Below are 17,429 nucleotides of genomic sequence, written 5' to 3'. Positions count from 1 at the left end.
CAACAATGCAGAAAACAAATAAATGCAATCTTAACATTAGAGACTTGCCAAAAGCCCTAATGATTTCCAATTCAGAAAGTAGAAAAGAGAGGGGGGTGCAAAACAAAACCCCAAAGCTTTCAAGCTTCCACAGACTCAGGCCCATATAGCACCTGTTAAATAGAAAACAAATTCAGGTCAGCACAACCAAGTGACCATTTATCTTCTTTTCTTCTTGTTTGCAGGACGTTAAGTTCATAGGTAGCTGCTCCTTACTCCAGGGCACGTGTGGGATTGCTTGGAGTTCAAAATTCAGCTGTAAACAAACGCCAAAATAACCCAAAGGACGAAACCCACAGCCCTCCCCGCTGCCTGCTGTAAGGGAGACTTATCCTCTTCCATCCCCTGGGATGAGGGGGCAGCCACTCTGCATCAGGGAAAAACTGAGCACTCGATGCCAGGAATCATGACATCATGGGAAACTTTTACAGAAGGCACCAAATAACACGAAAACTGGCAACGCTGCTGGATTTGCTTCGTTTTCATTAAGATGACAGGAGGAGGTAGATGAGCCTCCAAAGAGCACTGCGACCTCCACACGCTCTCAACTGGTGAGAGCCTGCCTGAGATGCACAGCCAGGGGATGCACCTTCCACTTCAGCAACGCTCTGCAGTCAACGTGCTAAAAGAATGACCCAAAATCCTCTGGAAAAACTAAGAACCTGCTTCTCTCTGTGGCACTCGCTGTCTGGCACTTTAACACCTTTCACAGCAGTAACTGCAACTTAGAGAGTTGCCAGCCCCAAATTCGGAGTCAGCACATCCACGTGCTTATGCTGTGGAGGACAGATCTCTGTGCAGTTCAGCACTGTGCATCAGCAACTGATTTCTGTTATGTGCTGACTGAAATCTCACCACTTGCATCACTGCTGTGGATTACATGACACTGTAGGTTACTTTTTTTATTATTATTATTTACAGAATTAAAAAGTTTTAATTCTTTCCAGACAACAAAAAAAATTGCAGAGATGTTCTGCACTGCATGTAATAAAACCAACTTAAGCACAAGTATTTTCACAGGAAAAAAAAATAAAATCTAAAGCTAAGGTGGTTTGTGGTTTTGGAGCAAACTTGCACAGTTAGGAAAAAAAAAACAAACATAAAACTTAGGAGATGTGAAGTTTTCTTCAAGTTGCTTTTTTTTTTTTAAATAAATAAAAATGCACTACATGAGAAAATAAGTGTCTAAACTGAACCACGGCAGCAAACGCAACGTTAGCAAGAATTACCTTCACCAGAACAAATGCTGATCTTGCAAAAACTTCCCCTGTGCAACAGAAATTGGTTTCGCTTCGTTTTCCTTTCGAGTCCTCTTAAAGCATTTACCTACATAAAAGCACGTGGTGCCAACTTCTCTCTCACCCATTTTATGTATGAAATCACTTGAAAATTAGGGGAACTGAAGAGTTAATTTCTTTAGGGGGGGGTCTTTGGCTGTGTTTTTTTTTTTTTAATTTGTTTTGTTGGGGTGGTTGCGTTTGGTTGTTAAGGGATTTTTATTATTATTATTATTTGAATCTTTTACTTATTCTGGTTGTTTGGTGAAGACTGTGATTAATTCCCCCCTCTTCACTCCTCTCCAATAACCACCTCTGTTGTTAAGGGGAGGTACAGCACACACAGAGGCTACTCCACAGCCTAAGAGCCACAAACCTGTAAAACAGAGGCTGAATGCTCTGAATGATAAAAAAAACACTTGTGAAAGAAACTAGGACAAAAACTTTGCAACAAGAAAGACTCAAAAATTAACGCTGGGATACAAAATAACCTCTAAATTTAAGAGCCAAGAAACACTGTTAATTACTAGAACCTCCAAATTCGAGTTCTGATGAGCGTTTTGGGAACACTCAAAGTAGGCGATGGCTGGGTTTGTTTCTTCCTTTAATGCCAACTCCACAGTCAACGTAACCGCAACCTCAAAAACAAATCCGTCTTTCAATAAAAACTCCGTATTTATTTGAGCAGTTAATTGTTTATTGTATAATTACTGGTTGCTGGAATGTAGATCCTTATCTCAGAAAGCCTTGCATATATATGCCTTCAGTTTACATAAGCTTATCCTAAACAAGCCCAGCAATCTGAGAGATTGCCGCCTTAGGGTTTTCTTTCTATGAAATTCAGCTTCTCTCAACAGACCAACTCATGCAGCGTGTAATCTGCATATCAAAAAATACATTCACCGTGGCAAACAACCTCGTGGCTACCGAGCCCTTTGCACCCTTGTTCTGAAGTTTGCCAGAAGTCCTCACTTGCACTGAAATGTCACATTAGTCGCTGAAGGGACATTCACGTTACCCAGTACTGTGTTTGTTATCGTTAATTGCTACGTGGTGTTCCAAAAACACTTGGCCCTTATCACTGATTATCACACCAATTCCCACTTCTACTGTCACAGTGGAGTGATTAGTGCTAGAAAATAATACTGATTCGAAATACAAATTTAGGAAATAGTTCCCCTCCAAAGTAATTTTTCATTGAGAAGATCCATTCGATTTTAGTGGAATATTTAAGCGTCCTTTTAGAGATGTCCCACAAAGAATCATCATTATTGACTCAAGTGTTAATCTGGTTTTTTTCAGCTGCATTGGCTGGGCTAACAGAACACTGTTGCCTCTGCAGTAAACTTCTGGAAATGTACAGTCTTTGCACTTCATTGTTACTAAAATACCTCAACCTTGATTTACAACTCCCTTTTTGTTAGCCCAGATTAAGTCATCCCAGAATCCCCTCTTCACGTACCCGTTTGTACTGCTATGCTCACCATAATTTATTTCCAAAGCATTCTTCAATCTCAATAATTTCATCCAAAGTCAGGTCTCCATCTGCAAAAGGTTACTGGGTCACACTGCACTCACCAACCTCCTCACCTGCCCAGACAATTATCAGGTTTGCACTTTGCACAAGTGATGGATGCATTTCTCAACTTCAAACTCAGATGGAAGCACCCCTCTTACAACGAAACAAAATTTAGCTGCAATAAAGACATGTAAGTAAGTATTTTTATTTCTTTCACTCCCTTCAAATAATCTTGCTCTCCTAGGCATCCATAGAGAAACAAAAAAAAAAAACTCCTTAAAAACAAGTATCTTAGTTCACTTAATACAAGAAGTATCATTACATGGAAAGGGGGCATTTTCATCTTCCTACTTTATTTTCCAGATAATTCTTCATTACAGCTTAGCAGTTTTTAAGGTTTTTGATTGATTGTTATTTTGCTTTTGTGGGTTTGGGGTTTTTTTTGTTTTTGGTTTGGTTTGTTGGGGTTATTTAAAGTTTTGCTACAGCCATTATTCAAGAATTAGGTACACTTATAATGCTTACATGAAAAAAAGACCAGAGCTCTTCAGGAGCAAAGGATCCTTTTGGGTTGTTCTCAGGCACTTGTAGCTTCTGCCTCATGTAAAGGACAATTGCTAAAGCAAAGGAGTCTCTCTCCAAGCAGCTACTTCGCTGTGCAATAATAGCAAGTCCCAGTCAGAGACCAAAAGCAAAGCCATAAAAACGACAAATGCACTTCTAAATATTGAAAACATCATTTTAAATATAAGATATAGAAACTGATATGCAGCTTATGTCTCTTTCTGTCCATTATATTTGATTTTAAACATGTAAAGTGCAGTTCCAGCTTCTATGACGTGATGGCAGGTTTGTAGTTAGAATTATTTTAGTAGCAGATACAGCACTTATTATTTTGCTTAAACCTTTATCTTTATTAATTTGCCTTTATTCGATCATCTCTTGGAGAGAGAATGGAAGAGTGTTACTCAGAAACATTATTTGAATTCAACACAGATGAAATGGGGGGCAAATGGCCCTTCAGCTGCCCATTGTAACAGCAAGAGTTCACAGTTTGCTACATCAAACTAGACTGTAATTCAGCATCTGGGCTTCATCTGCAGCTCAGAATAAAATTAAAATTTAAAAGAAAAGCTAAAGGTAGATATCTTGAACCCAAAAAATAGGTTTGTTCTTATATTAAAAAAAAAAAAAAAAAAAAAAGCCACGACTCTAAGAAGCAGAAACATAAAGGACAGAAGGAGTTGCCCAGGAAGAAAGTTGATAAGCTAATTAAATTCAATACTCTCAGTAACACCAAATCACTCCTGTCCAACACACTTCTGGAAGTTTAAAAGCCCTTAAAGGCAACTGAAAATGCTTCAGAAATTCCAAAGGAAAAGAATGGAAAACAAACTCCTCAGCCCAGAGACTCGTTTCAGTGCAAAGTATTTTTTTAAATGTATACAAGATGTGATTTTTCACCTCTATTTCCCAGACACACACTGGAGGGGAGGGGGAAGACACTGCAAGAACAAATTTTATCTGAAGCTTGAAAATGTTGGCAGGCTGAGGAAAAATAGGAAACCAGCCTACTCTCTGCATCTCATTTCCCTGATCCTCACGTTAGATTATACAAGACAAAACAAACCTTCATGTTTGAAGATTCCACTCACATTTGCGCAAGGAATATTTAACAGTCTAGATCAGTTATGGTGTCCAAGAGACAAAAGAAAAAAACTAATTGGCTACTTGAAAAATAAAGTCTACCATGGAGAAATTAGAAGCAAAGTACCTCTAAAATTATTACATCTTGAAAGGTACATATGGCACTTCTTTTAAGAATAGCACACAACTTCAGTATTTGCCTAACCTGTTTTGGAACAATAACAAGAAATAAACAGATGTCAATATTTCCAAGTATTATTAACTATCTAATAATGTTATTTGTCATGATAACATCTTTTGAAAAGATGGAAAACATAGAATATAATACTGAGGTATCTCAGTAAAACACACAAGAGTAGCACTTTATCAACAATCTCAGCTGTCTGTTGGTCGTGCCACATTCTTCCCCATTAATGCAATTACACACCACCCATCCAGGGCAGAATATATCACATTATAACACACTAAAAGACAACCACCCTTCGCTCTTCCATTAAAGATGAAGCTACAACGTTAATTTCCCACTTCAATTCAAGGGCAGAGCCACCAAGAGCAGGGCTGAGCCCGACACAATGCGGATTGAAGGTTGCCTGGAGCTGCTTTGGAGAGGAAACACTCATTACTTCCTTGCTTTCTAGGAGTGGAGATAAGGAGCTTCTAAGAAATCGATTTTGAGGTAGAAAATTACACGCAGGGAAACTGCCTGAGCGAGCAAAAGTTCACGCTGTTCCTGCGATTCTTCACCTCAATACATGTCACATTTCAAAGGAAAAAAAAAAAAAAAGAGATTTTATTGCTAAAAAGGTCCATCTCCCTTTTATTCCCACGTTAATGTGTCTAAACTCCTTATGCTTGATCCTTTGAAAAAATGAAAAGCCCAAAACCGCTTCAGGAAAGGCAAAATAGTCTTACTGGTACTTCAATGCCTGAGCGCAAGTGCTGGCTTGTCTGATTAAGTAACCTGTGGAGCTTTTAATAACAGAGACAATATAATTCTGCTTTCAAAAAAAAAAAAAAAATCAGTTCAACTCCGTCTGGAAACCACGTATGTGAAAAGCAACATTCAGAGTTATTTATAAACTTCAACTTCAGCTACTATGGAGGGACTGGACAAACTACCTCCTGCTCTTATTTTTTAAGGTATACAGCCTAAATCAGCTTTTGGATGAGGTCATGTATGGCTGAAATGCAGGACATTTAACAAAATCATCTGTCTTCTCTCCTTTTTTTTTTTTTAATCAGAATTGGCAAATACTTCAACCACTTCTTCTCTTGGCTCTGACAAAAAAAATCTCTGAAACCCAACCAAGGCAACCTCCTATCAGAAATCTTGCAGCTTATAAAAAAACTAACTAAAACTGAACCATTCTACAGCAATGCCAGTTTTGAGCTGCTGATGCATATTTTAAGATTTCAAGGTCTAGAGAGGAGTTTTCAGTGTTCCTTCTCTGAATATCGAAACTTAACTTTGATGTCCTTATTAACTCAGCATCATCACTCTCCACATCTAAACAGACACTGATATGTCCACATACTCATATTATAAAGTAGTGACAGAAATAATTTTCAGGCATTTGTTTGTCAAGCAATGTTTTGAGGATTTTTCCGTCTTCCCTGATAGCTTCTACTCTAGCCCTCCCTGCAGAAAAACAAGTACCCATTCTGGTCTGAGTAGCTTACACCACAGAAAGATCTGCAATCTTATTTTCTTGGCTTTTGAGACACTGGATTATTTTGTCACTACATTTATTTATTTATCCTCTTCTCTTACCTTTCCTCCATGAAAGAACTTTTTCTTTACCCAGCACGGAGAGAACAGCTGTGATTTTTTAAAATTAGCAATACTTCTCTCCTAGACCTTTACTCACAATTTCAGAAGATTTTTTGCAGCAGGCTTTAATGGAAATCTAACACTTTTTCTCCAATATGTGATGCTATTCTGCTGTCAAAAGCATACTTGGGAGATATTCAGAACTCTCCTCTAGATCATTCCAGTATTAATGGTTGAGCACACAGCATAATCCTCTAGTACATTTGGCTGAGACACACACACAAAAAGGTTTCATTACTTTTAATAACAAAATTTTTATTTCAAAATATAAAAATCATCAGAGCACTATCTCAAGATGTGGCCTGGCCACATCTTATTAAAAATACAATTCATTTCAGCCATTGAAATGCTTCTCAACCCTCACCCTCCCACAGCTATTACAGCGCCGTGTTTTGTGGCAGGCTTGGCTCTTACCTTTAGGCTACTATTGGAATACTTGATATCCCATTTCTTAATAAGCCCTTTTTTTTTTTTCCAGTTACATGGGAAGAAAGGAAAGTGATGCTGAAGTTGAGATTTTCACCACAAAAGAGGTGCTGAGAGTCCTTTACATTAAAGGAAACATTACAGGGTGTTATTACCTAATTTCATGAGGAAAATCAGCATAGCCCTTGAATTTAGCTCTTACACCTCTTTATCCCAAAGCAGGTTTGAATTTGCATTTCTAACCTTATAAAGAGCTGCCACGTTGTCACCAGTCACTATTTGGTCGACAATATCATGTGAACAACAGCTGCTTGTGAAAACCAGAAAAACTGCACTGCTCAAAACTGCAGAAAAATAGTTACAGCTCCATGGCATTTATTTTGAGATGGGAAAAACTTCACTATATGAAACAAATGCCTTGAATGTGCCCCAGATCTTGATTTAAGATTTCCTGATGATATCTAAACTAAAGCGAGTGTTGAGATCAAAACACACGTGCACTAAAAAAAAAAAATATCCTTTAATTGGGGAAAAAAACCTCTATTCTCTTAAAAAGAATAACAAAAGGGGTGGGTTTGGAGGGGAAAAGATGAAAATCCCACCTCTCTCCAGCGGTGCTGAGCATCAGTAACACTCAGGTCACCAGTGCCAGCTACTGAAGGTAGCTGAGAGTCTGAAGGAGTTGGCTGATCACCCTCTTTGCACAGCAAATGAGCAAATGTTCACATTCAAGAAAAACTTATTAGAAATCCCACTCTTGGCAGAGCCAGCAGGGAATAACGAAACGGGAGGAACACGGGGGATTGAAGGATTATTCACTGTCTAGCACTGGAATTTTTGACACGAGGAGGACGGGAGAAGGTAAACAGGATGTGGTGTGGAGCACTGAGGCTGCCATGTTTCTGAAAAGGGATTTCCTGGGCAGAAAGAAAGAGCACCCTGGAACGTGCAGCACACACTGGCACATTCACTGTCACCACAGAACACCCTCCCAACTGCACACACACACACACACATACCACACACAGGAGCTGTGGCCCTTTGTCTGGCGTGTTCTGGATTTTCCAGTTGCTGCCAGACATCTGGAAATGCTCGCTGAAGAGCTAGAGCCCTCCACCTCTTCTCTTCTCCCAGCAGGCTGCCAGGAGAGAAAAAAAAAAAGAGGGCTATCTCCAGGGAAATCTAGGTGTATGACAGCCCCAAGTATAATTCCTCCAGGCTTATTAAGGAATAAACGTTCCTTTGTATCCTCCTATGTAAACACTATTACTCTGAGATAAGGATGCCTAAGGGTGCCTTCTTCCTGCTGAGTGTAATTGGTTACACTTCTACAAGTCCTAAGCAAGCAGCACAGGTAGGCATGTAGAGGGAAGATGAAAAAGAAGAACGGCAATGTGGGCAAATAAAAGCTTGCCTAAACATATGTATGTTCCTGCTGAATTGTTTTGGTGTAAGAAACTCCCAAAGCATGCAGAGATCCAGGAATAAGAGCTCCTTGCCACTGTTTGCTGGAGCCCACAGCCAGAAAGGTTCTGAGGATGCAAGAGTGCCCGTGCACCCCCCAGCTCTGTCCAGAGCAATGAAACAAAAGAAGCAACGTCACAAGAGGTGAGACAACAGCAGAAGTAAACCCAAAAACTAGGAAATGTGCCCAGTGAGACAAGTAAATTTAGTACTTAATAACCAAGTGCTCCATCCTCTCGGAGGACATTTCTCTTTGCTTAACAATTCTAAGAATTTTCCTTTCCCTGTCACTCGCATGGGACAGCAAGAAATGCCCTGCTGGAAAGGCTGAACTCTGCATGCTGCTCAAAGTTATTTTTGTCACCCTTTAGGCTGCTGAGGAAGGTTTGAAGTGAGACTGTTAATATGATGCCTTTTAACTATTTTTTGTTCGTTTGTTTGTTTTTCCTTTGTTTCAGGTATGGAATAGGCACTCACCATACAGAGTAACTTTTTGACATGCACATTTGTGAATGCTTGGACAAAATACAACAAACAAAAATATCCAAGCAAATACACCCACTCTGTAAGAGCTCTGGTACTGTTTAGATTCAATATAGTTCAGTCATAGGTGCTTTTTTTCCTGACAGGAACAAAGATTTTTCTGAAAACAACCTCCTTTCTGTGACAGCATTATGGCAGAATCAACAGCATCTCCAAGTAAAAATGAAAGGTGGGCAAAAGCACAGAAGAAACAAAGGGGTATAAGGTGAACACCCACAGTTAAAGTTAACAGGATGAAAGGTAAAATACATCTATGTGACTGAAGCACTTTTTGCACAGGTGGAAGAATGAAACCCCCTCTTTCTTTCAGAACAAGGTATTCAGTAACCTGCGTTGAAGTTATTGCCTCTGTGGGAAAGGGCTCACACCCAAAATATCATTCCAGGTGATCTCAGGAGAGGCCAAGCACTCAGCTAAGAGTGACACTTGCTGAGTGCTGCTCCCGGTGGGGAAGCAGGTGGTACCCTTTGGGTGGGATGTTCATTGACGGCAGTGACACGGCAAGACCGAGCCCATCTAAAACGTGCCCAGGACCGCTGGGAGGAATCTCTGCCCAGGCCACACAGCTCACTCACTCCTTCCCTGCTCGTTCCCCGGTGCCACCCCTGGATCCCAGTGCGACAGCACAGGTAACACCAGCGTGGCTCTCCAGCTCAAGCCCTTCACCATTTCGGCCAGGAGAGTTTCCTCATGGATTAACAAACGGGCTCAGCTCCCCGTGCAGTTGCACAAACAGCAGAGCCAACACAGGGCAGGAGGAAGGGAGCCCCTTTCAGCAGCAGTGAGGCTGAGCAGCCAGTTCAGCCATCTCATGTAACTGCACCCTCAGACTCAGTTTCAGCTCGTTCCCCCTGCACTCTGTTCTGTGTCACCACTGCTCACTGCAGCAGAGAGAGAGACACTGCTTGGAATGTTACACATGAAGCTGGCATTAAATTAAATTAAATTAAATAAAGAGAGCAGCAGGTAATTCCAAACAAGCCTGCCTGGCTCATTTAGAAACTCTTAGCAAAGATTTTGCAAGATGACCACACATCTGCACCTGGGAACAGCTTATGGGACATGGACCAAGGAAGGATTCACCCTCTGTTCAATCCCTGACCTTCCCACAGCTGTGATCTCAGTGTGTGCTGAACGCAGGTTAAAAAACCAAAACCAAAAACAAAGAAAAAGAAAAGGAGACCAACAAAAGCCAGCAAGTCCCTGTAAGGTATCTGCGCTACACCATGGATTGCTGGTGTTTATTTTGCATGTATAAATGTTTATAAATGTTTTAGATATAAACTACGACAGAAAGTTTGGTAAGATTTGAAACTGACCTACCTTTCTATATGTTTATTTAATCTTCCTGTGCCTTTTAATAGCAAATGTTCGAAGTATGTTCCCAGATCACCAGCTTTCCTTTCAACATTTGAAATCTACACCATAGGGAACTTTTCATAGGATATGTGTTTAACGACAAACATTGGTTTCACCTCTCAGAACAATTTCATTTGATGAAAGAAAATGTTCTGTTCTTTTCTAAAACACGCTGTCTGCACTTTTAGAGTTTCTACAGCTATGCAAAAATCCATTAGAATTTAAAATCGAGCCCTGACTAAATCACAATTACCATACAGCTGTTACAATAAGCATTAGTTTGACAGCTATGCAAAACTGAGTTAAAAACCCATCATAACCGTTTATCACAAAAGTGTAAGTCCCCCATCTACGTAACTTTGCATATGAACTCTCACTGCAATGAGCTCATCATCTTAGATTTGCTGTTATGAACACAGACCACACTCACCAAATGCCAGTGCTATCTGCTGCTAAGAACCATCTTGAACTAAACTACATAAACCCCATGTGTTTGGGTAGGGCAGAAATGGACACAAGACTACTGGGCATAAAGAAACAAAGACCACGGCGGTCACCGTAAAATTTACAACACCAACAAAGCAATTGTGACTGACTTTTAATCACAGAGAGCAGGAGATCTGAGTCGTAGAGCTGTGGTAAAAGCCAAACAAGAACAGCAAGATCTCTCCACTCGTAAAAATCCTTCTCTGAATGAAACCTCAAGTGAGACATAAACTAAACCAGAAACCTCATCCATTACCACCTATTCCTATTTCTCTTTCCAAGCCATTACAAGACTCTCAAACTATTACACATTCACCTGTTTTCTGAATGTTCTCCAGCAAATAACCAGGAAGCACGACACACCTTATCTGCTATTGAATAGCTTCAGACTGCCACAGAAGGACAGTTTCAGCACAGAAGCAAGGTTTTCTAGCAGCTACAGTAAAAGGGCAGAGTGGCAGTGCGCCCATCAAACCATCCCAAATTCCCTGAGGATGCTGACAGCCTGTGTAAGAGGTGTGGGGGGAAGGGGAAAGCAGAAGGCAGGAGCATCCCCTTAGCCCCCTGCTATGGGGCTGTGTGGCTGCGCTGTCCCAAAATGCTCCTCACAGCAGGAGCGATCCCTGCTCAGTGAACAGGTGATTTCCACCAGCTTCCATCCCCAATTCACCATCTTCTCCCATGCCGTGGGAACGGTTATGTCACAGCGGGCCTGGTAGCCATGTCCTTATAACACTTCACCACACATTTCCCTTCAGTTGATAAGAACAGTGCCATTGCACAGACAAAACAGTGCCTGCAAGAAATAAGGAGCAGGATAAAAACCAGATGGCTGAAGTGAAGCGCAGGAAGACAGGAGCGACGCTGGTAGGGAGGAGAAATCATTCTGATGAGCTGAGACTGTGAACATGGCTCTCCACACAAAGGGAACATAGCCTGCCACGACACAGCCTAAATATGACATGAAATTTGAATGAAACATTGTTATCTCTATCACCTAAAGGCTGAATTCTTTTCCAGCAAGTACCAGATGAACACGACACACGTTTTTTAATTTAACATCAGGCTAACGCAGCTTCAGCTGTTTAGGTGACTACCTGTCAGCCACAATCAAAAACACCAGTTTGAAAAATGTGAAGTGATCTGTAACACAAGTCAAGAACACGGACAGCATATTCCCTTACAGTACATCTGTACCTTCACAGGTCCCTTCCAGGCTGGTGCAAGCCTTGGCAGTGGTAGGAATCACTCTCACATCCCAATCCCTCAGCAACTGGCTCCATCCATACAAAGAAAAATGTTCTAGAGGAACCAAAACACCCCTGCAAGCCCAGACTCTACTTTACACTGTGTCCAACACGGTGAATCAATTCTTATTCAAATGACATGAGCTCCAAGAACCCAGGTCAGGAGAACTTGAAGCACAAAATATGATTCACAGTATTTCCCCTGTTCTTGCTACAGATAAAAAAAAAAAAAAAAGTTTGAATGTTTCAGTCAACAGGTTATAAATGTATCATTCATCACCACCTACAAAGCCTTGAGATGAAACTTTAAAGAACCAAAGCAAGGTCTTCTTGACACTGTTCCCTGAAGCACAGCATAAACACTGTCAGGTCATATATGGATGCAGTAAAACTAATTTGATTGGTATAGATAGCAGGCATTGATCCCACGAGCTTCTGCATGGTACTTGTCTTGGGACTTTTCTCCATGACATTTCAATTAAGGAATTCTCAAAATATACGTTGAATAGCATTAATATAGCAGCTATTAAAAAGATTAACGCTATGTTTTAAAACCAGGGTATTTTTTTTTTTAATATAGAAAAAAAAAAATCATCAAGCAGTTGTACTTCTTATAAGATCCCTCAGAAATCCACTTTTGCTTCTGCACCACATATTCTTGGAAAATCCAAACCTCCCTCCTGGAATAGATGGCATGATCCTCAATAGATGATGAGAACTGGCAAAAGCAACACAGAAAGGACGCGTTGCTACACTAGCTTTGGTGGAAGTGAGTGACACGACCAAAAGTAGTTAACAATTAGCAAGAAAAACCGGAAAGGATGATAGGAGACCTTGCTTTGCCAGGGGTACTCAATTCTGCAGAGATACCGGCTAAACACCTTCATGGGGCAAGGGTTTGTCCAAAAAAACTACCCGTCCTTGCAATTCCATGGGAAACAGGGAATCTAAAGTCTCACAGCCCAGGGAGGTCCTAGGATCTTCTTACTTAACATTGGCTTCATCGCTTCTCAAACGCAATCTCCACAATTCAGGAAGGGTGACAATAAATTGGAGGGAATCTAAGAGAAAACTGGGAGAACAACTAAAGTAGAAAAAAATATTAAAATATCTGGTAACAAATTTACAAAGATTATGCTTTTGTACTTAAGAAAAGTAAGTAAAGCAAGAAGTTAAGCAAAATTCCTAAGAAATCATAGTCAAGAAGTCATGATACATAATGGGATTTTCAGTGTCAATGGTCTACAAATAAGACTCAGTGGCCAGAAACTAGAGGTAGCCCTCTTCAGATCAGAAATCAAAAAAAAAAAAAAAAAAAAAAAAAAAAAAAAAAAAAAAAAAAAAAAAAAAAAAAAAAAAAAAAAAAAAAAAAAAAAAAAAAAAAAAAAAAAAAAAAAAAAAAAAAAAAAAAAAAAACCACAAAGCAGTGTATTTGTATACTTTACCAAGAATTGTGCTGAATTTTGCCTCATTGGAAATTTTTAACTGCACCTTCTAAAATGTAAACTCTGGTTTCAAACACAGACTCGGGGGGGTGGAGGAGTGGAGTAAGTCCTATGGCCTGCATTATGAAGAGGTCACACTAGATGATTGCACCAGTCCTTTTGACTTGATAATCTATTAATCTTATCAGACACGTCTGACCACTTTCAGAACCAAATGCAAAGTCATCTATCCATAAGCGCACCTATTTTGACGGGGTATTTTCAGCCCCTTGAGACTCTTTTACCTTTAAACGTCGCCGAGATGGGAACTGCGGATAAATCAACCCACAGGCATAAAAAAAAAAAAAAAAAAAAAAAGGCAGGCGACAACGAAAAACCTCATCGCCCAGAAAACACTCCTTTTTAGCTGGCAGAGTTACACAATCAAAAAAAGCAACCCGAAGCCAATAAGATATCCTGTATTTTTCCCCCCCGCACTTCCCGGAACTTTTGCAGAACTCTCGGCGGGACCGAAGTTTTCAGCTGAGAGGAGGCTCCGCACGCCCCGCAGGGAAGAGGCTCCCCGGGGCTCCGCGGGGCCGGGGGCGGGCGCGGGGGATGCCGGCGCGGCCGCCGCGGTGCCCCGGCCGCGGGCAGCTTTGTTCGGGCGGGCAGCGCCGGTGCCCGCGGCCCCGCGATCCCTCCGGCAGGGACGCGTGAACTCTTGAACCCGCGCCGCAGCCCGACGGGAGCCTCCGGGGCAGGGAGACCGCCCTGCCCGCCGCCGCCACCGGGACAGCGGGGGCACAGCGCGGAGCCCCCGCCCGCCGGGACGCGGCCTCCCTCCCGCCCGCCCCACGCCGGCCCGGCCGCCCCGGGCCCGGCTCGCCCCCCGCCCTGCCCTGCCTTGCCCTGCCCCGCCAGGCCGCCCTCGGCCAGGCCCCGGCGCGGCCCCCCGGCCTTGCCCGCCGCGGACCCTCCTCACCTGGGCTTGAGGGTGCCGGCGCCGCGCTCGTAGGCCCAGGAGGCGGCGGGCGGCGCGGCGCCCGGGGCCAGGGGCTCGGCGAAGCCGGGGGTCGCGGGGTAGTTCCTGTCCATCATCGGGGCTCCGCGGGTGGGGGGGCCCTGCGCGCAGGAGGGCGGCGACGGCGGCGGCGGGGACTGAGCGGGGCGCGGCGGGGGAGCGGCGCCTCATGCGGGGCGGGCAGCGCCGCGGCCCCGAGCGGCCCCTGCGCTCCGCTCCGCTCCGCTCAGCGGCGGGCGGCGGGCGGAGCCGCGGGTGGCGGCGGCGGCGGGGGCTGCGCGGCCGCCGGCCCCATGTCGGGCTGCGCGTTCCCGGGACGCTCCTCCCCCGCCAGCGCACTGGGGCGCACGGAGCTCCGCGTCCGGGGGCAGGGAGGCCGCGGCGGAGGGGCCGCCGGGGCCGCCGCCAGCAGCGCCGGCGGGGGGAGCGGGAGCAGCAGGAGGAGGAGGAGGAGCTGGAGGTCTGTGACTCGCGGCCCTGAGGGGGGAGCGCGGCGGCGGCGGCGGGAGCGGAGCGTGGCGGGGGGGCGGTGTAGCCGCCACCGGGGCGGGGTGGGGTGGGGGGGCCGAAGGCGGGGACGGGCGGGGTGGCGGTGTCGGGGGAGGCCGGTTCCTCGGCGGGGCGAAGCGAAGCGCTGGCGCTTTGTTGGAGCAGCCGGGGCGGGGCCATGTTGTTCCCGCGGAGGGGAAGCGCCGCCAGCCGCGGGCTCCGGGGCCGCCGCCGCTGCCGCCAAGATGGAGCCCGGCGGCCGCCCCATTGTACGGCGGGTTGTGGGGCGGCCCTGCCGCCCTGCCCCGGCCGCTGTCACCGCCACCATCCCCCGGCGGGGACGCCGCTCCCCACGCCCGGCCACCTCCCCCTTCCCGCGGCGGGGCCCAGCGCCCTCCACCTCCGCTTTTATCTGTCTGTATGCTGGAGCTTTCCAAAAGGCTCCAGGCATCCCCCCACCCCCACCCCCCCTCCATCAGTTAGTCGTTGCGGGCCTGGAGCCGGGATAAAGTCGTATAATGGAATTACAGAACGGTTTGGGTTGGAAGGGGACCTTAAAGGTTAGCCCGTTCCAACACCCTGCCATGGGAAGGGACACGTTCCATTAGCCTGGGTTGCTCAAAGCCCCCTCCAAGCTGGCCAAGAACACTTCCAGGGATGGGGCATCCACAGCTTCTCTGGGCAACCTGTTCCAGTGCCTCACCATCCTCACAGTTAGGAATCTGTTCTTAATATCTAACCCTATTTTCAGTTTAAAGCCATTCCCCCTTGTCCTGTCACTGCATGCCCTTCTAAAATGTCCCTCTCCAAAAGTCAACTAACAGGAGAACAGTAAGAATGTCTATTTATTCTTTCTTTATTTTTATTTCGGGCAGTCTAAGTTTAAATGGTAAAATGCCAGAGAGGTTCTAGAGGCCTACTTTAGTCAGGACTGGCTAAAGCAGTTTATTTTTATTTAGAGCAGTGTAAGCCACCTGGTTTGCAGACAGTAAATTCCTGTGTCTTCTGCTGCGTGCTCTTTAAAACAAAGCATAAAGGAAATGGGCACCGGCTGCACAGAACAGAGTAGGAGCAAGGGGAACATCAGGGGGATGGTGGATGAACTGTGTCTTGCTTTCCCTGCAGACTGAAGGTACGAGGGGCGAGATGAGCAGGAGGAATGTGCCTCGGAGGTAAAGATAAGGAATATGGTCTGGAAAAGAGGGTGACTGCACCTGAAGGCATTGCTCAGAACAGGAAGGTGTATGCTAATGAGTAAGTAAGCCTTTTGAAGATTCAGTTTGTAGCACTCCAGGCAATACTGAACCACAGACTGAAATGAATTCTGTAGTGAAATGCATTCAGAAACTTGGCTGCAGTCAATCAGATGCTAAAAAAAATAAAAAAATAAAAAGAGTTACACAAAAAAATCTCAACACTGGAATGAAAAAGTGGAGTGATCAACATTAAGTGAGAAAACAGAAAGGTAAGAGATGTTGGGAGGAAAAGCTGAGATTTTACTTTTCTCGTGCCTCGTTTCAAGAAGCAGCAAAGAAAACTACAGGAAGAAACACAGGCTCGGATGAGAAGGGAAGAGTAAGTGTGAAAGTCATCAGCGCTGAGGAGAGGAGAGAAGTCACCCAGAGGCCAGGGCAGAGGGTGGAGGGAGAAGCAGCAGCAAAGCCAGAAACCAGCAGAGTGAGTTTTCCTCGTGTTTGCATAAGTTAGCACCTGTATTGCTTGCAGCTGGAGCAGCCCATGTGGGGGGTGGGAGACCTTCCTTCCCTGGGAAACAGGAGGATTGCTGTTTTACATATGAACGAGGCCTGATGACAGAAAATTACTCCAGTTGTATGCTAATGGTGAAGAGTTTACGCTGCTGATGCTATTGGAAGTACCATTTCCAGCAGGGAAGGACCCACAGTTTTTTATTTCCCTGCAGGATCTCCACTAATCTCCATTATATTAATGCACTTGGAGTGCATTGTTTTCCTCAAGTGGGCCTGAGAGGAGGGTGATAAATGGACCTAAGTGATACAAAATGCTGCAGCGTTTGGTTATCTGGAGTAAGCGTGTTGTGCTCCCAAATTTGGAACGATGTATTAATAAATTGAAAAACTCCTGGTGACTTGTTTGATTTTTTTTTTGTTTGTTTTTCTCTCAAGTAATGGCAACGTGAACTTTAAAGGACACCCTAACGTTGTGCATTTTCATTACAGGATCTCTCTAAAGGGAAGGTGAGGGTATGAACGAGGCTGTAAAATCACGTTACATGAGAAATCACAGCAAGCAGGGGAACACACACAATTGGTTTAGATGGCTAGATGAACTCACTGTCAATATGCCACAGTCACAGTGTTTCCTTGAACATTGCTGGAGTAGATCCTTTTCCTGGTAATCAAATAGTGAAGCTGAGCGAAAACAGAAATTGTGGCAGCTGTTGTAAAGTTAAATTTATTTTACATGGTTTTAATGGAGGTGGAGTAGACTGAAAACTTAATTGGTAATGTCCATAACCATCAGATAAAGTCAGTTTATCCAGTGTTTTGTTTTCCCTGTGTATAAGACAAATCTGTTTGTCCCGAAACCAGCCCGTTTCCTCGCTGCTTGTTGCCATCCTCCGTCTAGGAAATTTTCCTCGAAGTGTGTGCATTTTATCTTTTTGTAACCTAGTG

At 44.1% G+C, this 17,429-nt stretch overlaps 1 protein-coding gene and 1 long non-coding RNA gene across 3 annotated transcripts in view; one reads left to right on the top strand and one right to left on the bottom strand.

The window, feature by feature from the left end:
- QSER1 (glutamine and serine rich 1) overlaps positions 1–14,336 on the bottom strand; it is a 36,620-nt gene extending 22,284 nt beyond the window's left edge. The window contains exon 1 of one of the 2 annotated variants that reach the window (XM_027905337.1): positions 14,248–14,336. The gene's annotated coding sequence lies outside the window, so the exon portion shown is untranslated. Of the gene's footprint in view, positions 1–13,567; positions 13,672–14,247 lie in introns of those variants that run through there. The other variant, XM_027905340.1, reaches the window with a different exon arrangement.
- A 371-nt stretch (positions 14,337–14,707) lies between these two features.
- On the top strand, positions 14,708–16,745 carry LOC114068908. Its single transcript, XR_003573686.1, has 3 exons — positions 14,708–14,746; positions 15,901–16,029; positions 16,298–16,745. It is a non-coding gene; the product is annotated as an uncharacterized LOC114068908 (long non-coding RNA).
- The last annotated feature ends 684 nt before the right edge of the window (positions 16,746–17,429 follow it).

This window comes from Empidonax traillii, unplaced genomic scaffold (assembly GCF_003031625.1).
Source record: "Empidonax traillii isolate 1590-97213 ecotype Southwest subspecies unplaced genomic scaffold, ASM303162v1 scaffold1145:size269165, whole genome shotgun sequence".
Taxonomy (NCBI): Eukaryota; Metazoa; Chordata; class Aves; order Passeriformes; family Tyrannidae; genus Empidonax; species Empidonax traillii.
The sequence above is the reverse complement of the archived record's forward strand: the minus strand, read 5'-3'. Positions and strand labels throughout refer to the sequence as shown.